We start from the raw sequence: 6,534 nt of genomic DNA on the forward strand, positions 1-6,534 counted from the left end.
TCACTTTTCCAATACAAGCGGTCCAAGTTTTTCAGTATTCAGTACAGTATTCTACTGTCAAGTTGTGTCACATACAGGACTCTTTACCAAAAGTATGACTCATTTTTCAATGACTAAAGAGAAATCTGATTATTGCGACTGACATGGTTTTACGAAAATGTGCATATTTTTTCATGCAGTGTTTAAAGAAAATTGCAACTAGCACAGATCTAGTTTCATCAACTGAGCTATTAAAATGTGTGTTTTATATTATAAGCACCTGGTTGGTCCATAATTATAAAGGATTTTAAAACAATCTGAAACTCTCCTATAGTCATCATGTCCAACTAAGTCTTCAGAGTAAACCCACAGAAATCAAATAAGTCAATTGGTTTAAATGGGTCTACTCTGAGTATTTTAGTTGGATATTGCCCCTAATGTTTATGATAAGTCTAAGTATTTTTTTCTTTTTGAAGGGATGCCTAAAATCTCATCATGGGATAATCCCGACAGAGCAGTTTTTAAATAAAAATTCACCACTTTTTTCAGATAATAAACTACTTTAATTTTATAATTGTCAAAGGAAATAAAATTCCCAAAGTTTCATTACAAGCAAGTAGTTTTTAAGTACATAATACTCTCTTAGGCAAAAGGCACTAATCAGAGCAATTTCTGCTACACTGAAGAGTTGTCTTTAGATGTTTTTATTTGCATAAGAAACAAGAACTGAACAAAACTTTCTTAGGTGAAACAACATTTGATATCTGCACTGATAAAAGGTGAGGGCTCGGGGGAGGTTTGTATTTCTCTGAGTAGTTGCAAATTTTAAAAAAGAGCATTCACTAAATAGCAAATTATACTGTGGATGCTAATTACCCGCCCCAAGAGCCCCCTTTAGATTAAGCAGATTGCAAAAACCTTAACTACGTATTTGAGTATCTCTAGAATCATCTACAAAAAGCGCATAAATGGCTTCTTGTGATCTTGGCTTCAAAATGCTGTTTAAGAAATGGCTTTTCAATTTCTCCTTGTTGTCTCGACTATTACTTAGAATGTTTGCCGTTCACCTGTTGTATGGTTCATGCAAAAAGTGGCACTTTGTGAGATAATATAATCAGTATTTTACAGCAAGAAAACACCTCTTCTCACAGAAAACACACTCGTGTCGGAGCAACCTAGCAACAATATATCTTACAGTGTTCTTCTAATGACTTTACACTACTTTTTTCTAGCTGTTTTGAAGCTTTGTTTATAATGTGCGGAAACCAAGATAGGGTTGCAGATTGCTGAAGCAGTTAAATGAGCAATGGATTGCAATGTGGGTCTGCCTATAATACTGTAGTGAACTGGGTGTGCACATAGTTTCAAGCAGTTTCCACTAGGTGGCTGCATCATTGCTTATCTGTTTGTTTATTAATATGCATGGCTCTTTTCAGAGCAGAAGAGGACACCACTGGCTTATGATTACCACTTTGCTCATGTCATGAATTTTGTGCCCAATCTGCTCACCACTTCCCTGTCTGCTACCCATTCTGAATTTTATAATTCCATTCACTAAATGGTGACCATAAAGAAGGCTGATCGCCGAAGAATTGATGCTTTTGAATTATGGTGCTGGAGGAGACTCTTGAGAATCCCATGGACTGCAAGAAGATCAAACCTATCCATTCTTAAGGAAATCAGCCCTGAGTGAGTGCTCCCTGGAAGGACAGATCGTGAAGCTGAGGCTCCAATACTTTGGCCACCTCATGAGAAGAGAAGAATCCTTGGAAAAGACCCTGATGTTGGGAAAGATTGAGGGCACTAGGAGAAGGGGACGACAGAGGACGAGATGGTTGGACAGTGTCCTCGAAGCTACGAACATGAGTTTGACCAAACTGCGGGAGGCAGTGCAGGACAGGAGTGCCTGGCGTGCTATGGTCCATGGGGTCACGAAGAGTCGGACACGACTAAATGACTAAACAACAACAAATGGTGATCAGGTGGAAAAGGTTGTCTGATGTGGGTCAATAAATGAGTCTTTCTTTCCCACTTATTCCAGATGCACACGAAGGTTGGTTCTGGCTACTCACAAGTGAGGAGGAAATGCACTTTGTACTTTGCACATGCTCAGTGTCTCTTTCATCTTATATTTATTTCTTATCATATCTCAGGGAAGAGATCTGATCTTCCAGGTTGATGCCATGTTCCAATTTTGTCCTGGCAATGCAGTTTTTTGCCCCCCCCCAATCTACAAAAACCAAGTGGCTGGCTCTTAGTATTTTCAGTTATACTCTGTACTGTGGTCTTGTATTCTCATTCCCATAGAACATGGCACAGCATTTCTTTACTTAAAAGCCATGGAACAGGGACAATTTGGCTGGCTTTGAGTTGCCAGAATAAAGAGACGCTGTTATGAAGCTGCTGCCATGGCCATATCTGTGGCAGCCTTCCAGTGCTACTGGGACCATGTCCAGCAACGAAATACACCAAGAACAATGGCTTTGATACAAGGGCTGACTGCCAATCTTAGGAAATCTGACAGACTAATGAATAGCACAAAGGACCCATTTTCCCTTCTTTTTTCCTTTGCTAAAAAAAAAGGAGGGGGAATCTTTTTCACTGGTGGAAGAAAGAGAAAAATGCAGAGAAAGCACAGCAGGAGTGAAACAGCTTATAAGTATCTGAGCAATAAGATGGAGCTAGCTGGTGGCAGTGTTGGGTCTACCTGACAAATACCACTTCATGATACAGATATACTCTTGAGCCTGAGGTCATCCTGTTTAGGGCAGAACTATTTCAAGATGGTCACTTGCCCACCAACACATACTCACATTCCTGCTTGTCCTCATCCACATCCCAACTCTGTAATAATGATGATGATAATATTTATACCCTGCCCATCTGGCTGGGTTTCCCCAGCCACTCTGGGTAGCTTCCAACAAAAGATTAACAATATATTAAAACATCAGTCATTAAAAACCTCCCTAAACAGGGTTGCCTTCAGATGTCTTCTAAATGTCAGATGTCTTCTAAATGTATCTGAAGAAGTGAGCATGCACCCAAAAGCTCATACCAATGACAAACTTAGTTGGTCTCTAAGGTGCTGCGGGAAGGAATGTTTTTAATTTTGCTTCTAAATGTCAGATAGTTGTTTATTTCCTTGACATCTGGTGGGAGGGCGTTCCACAGGGCGGGCGCCACTCTGCCTGGTTCCCTGTAGCTTCACTTCTCGCAGTGAGGGAACCGCCAGAAGGCCCTCAGAGCTGGACCTCAGTGTTTGGGTTGAACGATGGGGATGGAGACGCTCCTTCAGGTATACTGGACCGAGGCCGTTGAGGGCTTTAAAGGTCAGCACCAACACTTTGAATTGTGCTCGGAAACATACTGGGAGCCGAGACTGGTGTTATGTGGTCTTGGCAGCGCTCCCAGTCACCAGTCCAGCTGCCGCTAATACCCAGAAAGCCTTTGAATATGCTGGGTAGCCCATTCTGGGAGTGCCATTCTGGGAATAAGTCATTTCTGATATATAGGTTGATAAAGCGTAGGGGTGAGCAAACTTTTTCAGCGGGGGGGGGGGGGGTCAGTCTACTGTCCCTCAGACCTTGTGGGAGGGCGGACTATATTTTGAGGGGGGGGGGAAATGAACGAATTCCTATGCTCCACAAATAACCCAGAGATGCATTTTAAATAAAAGGACACATTCTACTCATGTAGACTGTCCACGGGCCAGATTTGGAAGGCGATTGGGCATATGTCAAGGGAACTGGAACAACCTTAAAAAACAAAACAAAACAAACCCTAATCCATAATAGGGAAAAAATGTTACCCCCTCTGTGAGAATGGGCTCTAAATAGGCAAATCGGGATTATCTCAACATAATCTAAAGAGATTTTTCAGCTTTCCCAGGAACCCAGGTCCCCTGGCTGCTCCTGCTACAATATAACTTTTATTAGAAACTTATAAAACCAGCACATTTTACGCTATACTCCTAAAAACACACACACAACAGTTCTTAAATCTTAAGTAATTCAGTGTTTAGGATTGGGCGGTACGACAACCAATGTAGCTGCATATGCTTCAGACTCAGGAATAGATTAGAGGTAAGATTTATTAGGGAATCAGAACAGGGCACAATACTATGTGCAAGGCAGGTCTCTTCCTCCTCCTCCCCACCTGACAGCCCATAGCTGCCAAGTTTTCCCTTTTCTCGTGAGGAAGCCTATTCAGCACAAGGGAATTTCCCTTTAAAAAAGGGAGAACTTGGCAGCTATGCTGACAGCTGTAGTGCATCCAAACCACACCCAAGATTTGTGAGCCTTTCCTGGAAAAGCAGGGCGTGCCAGCAAAATGGGCACAAATCCCAAGGAAGTTACTACGGTATATCACAAGGGCAGCCTAGTTGTCTTTATAAGGTCCTTCTGCTCAACACTGGGAGGCAGCAGCAGCTCAGGAGCTCTCTGAAGGAGAAGCAGTAAGAAGAACAAAGAGCTTAAATTCATTAGAAATCTGTAGCTTGTGGCTTCCCTTTTCCAATACTCCTCCTAGAGGTCAACAGTAATCTTTCAGGCAGGATTAAATCCCAGCCTCTAACCCCCCTGGACTAAGCAGGCATAGGCAACCTTGGCCCTCCAGATGTTTTGGTACTACAACTCCCATGATTCCTAGCTAACAGGACCAGCGGTCAGGGATGGTGGGAATTGTAGTCCCAAAACATCTGGAAGGCCGAGGTTGCCTGTGGGGTATAGCTGAGCTGTTGACATAGGTATAGAACTGGTGTAATGTAACAACCCTCTCTTTCACTTAACTACGTGTAACTCTAGAAGGTGGGAGGAGACTTGGCTTGGCTTTTAGCAAATAAATTAAAAAAAACACAATCACATTTCTAGTTTGTTCTATGTCCAGGTAACAATCTACATATATGTGTATTTTGGTTTTTCCCCCTTCTTGCTTTGAGCTCTGTGGGATAGTGAGCAGCCTATACCTAGAGTAAAATAAATAAAACTCCAATTACGGATTTTTAAATAAAATAAAATAAAATGAACTTGAGGACTGGCAGAAGAATTGTGTGAAACTGTACTGAGAACAGCAGCAGCAACTGAAGATGTTGTCATGGGGGGAGGGTTGCCCTCTTCCCATCTCTATGGTGTATCTGCTGTACTTTTCTACACCGTGCTAGAGTGATGCAGCGGCCCTTAAGGGGTGGAAAAGACAGCTTGAAGAGCACTGGGAGTCTTCAAGTAACTTCCCGAAATTCCAAATATCAAGTGGATTTGTTCATGCATACAAAGTGGAATTCAGAATAAAGAAGAATCCAGCAATGTTATAATGCTTCCCCTCAGTCGTTTTAAATATCATAGTTATTCAATGCTTTGGAAATGGCATTTCCTCCGCCTCCTACAAACTTCCATCTTCTGTTAGTTTTCCTATGAAATATGAACAGCAACTTTCACACTCGTTCCAAGAATGGCTACAGATGAGAGAAAAAAAGGTGTCTAGTTTTCCCAAGTCACAAAATTCTACTGAATTTTTCTCTCTACTTTCATTGGCACACTAGAATCAGGATCCTTCTCTTGCCCCAGGTTTTGTGTGTGTGTGTGTGTGTGTGTGTGATTTTCAGCTTGTTGATAACAGTTAGAATGGGACAGCTCCTCACTGTATGGTCACCTTCTGCCATGAAATTGCACAAAGTAGGGTTTGTTCTGTTTGCTTTGCGCTCCTTTTCCCTCCCTTTTTAGTAGCCCTTACCTTTCGGCGCTGTGGGTTAAACCACTGAGCCTAGGGCTTGCTGATCAGAAGGTCGGCGGTTCGAATCCCTGTGACGGGGTGAGCTCCCGTTGCTCGGTCCCAGCTCCTGCCAACCTAGCAGTTCGAAAGCACGTCAAAATGCAAGTAGATAAATAGGTACCGCTACAGCGGGAAGGTAAACGGCGTTTCCATGTGCTGCTCTGGTTTGCCAGAAGCGGCTTTGTCATGATGGCCACATGACCTGGAAGCTATACGCCGGCTCCCTCGGCCAATAATGCGAGATGAGCGCGCAACCCCAGAGTCGGTCACAACTGGACCTAATGGTCAGGGGTCCCTTTACCTTACCTTTCGAAAAGGATATATTTTCATGTTGTTGTTGTTGTTGTTGTTGTTGTTGTTTCTGATAAAGGAAGCACTTAGACTGTGAACCTATACACCAAGGCTGGGAAACCTTTTTTTTCAGCTTGAAAATAAAATAATAATAATAACAATAATTTATTATTTATACCCCGCCCATCTGGCTGGGTTTCCCCAGCCAGTCTGGGCGGCTTCCAACTGAATATTAAAAACAGTACAGCATCAAACATTAAAAACTTCCCTAAACAGGGAAGTTTGTCTTCTGAAAGTAAAATAGTTACTTATTGCCTTGGCATCTGCTGGAAGGGCGTTCCACAGGGCGGGTGCCACTACCGAGAAGGCCCTCTGTCTGGTTCCCTGTAACCTCACTTCTCGCAATGAGGGAACCGCCAGAAGGCCCTTGGTGCTGGATCTCAGTATCCAGGCTGAATGGTGGGGGTGGAGACGCTCCTTCAGGTATACAGGACCGAG

The sequence above is a fragment of the Zootoca vivipara genome, chromosome 5 (genome assembly GCF_965207765.1).
Source record: "Zootoca vivipara chromosome 5, rZooViv2.hap1.1, whole genome shotgun sequence".
NCBI classification, from domain to species: domain Eukaryota; kingdom Metazoa; phylum Chordata; class Lepidosauria; order Squamata; family Lacertidae; genus Zootoca; species Zootoca vivipara.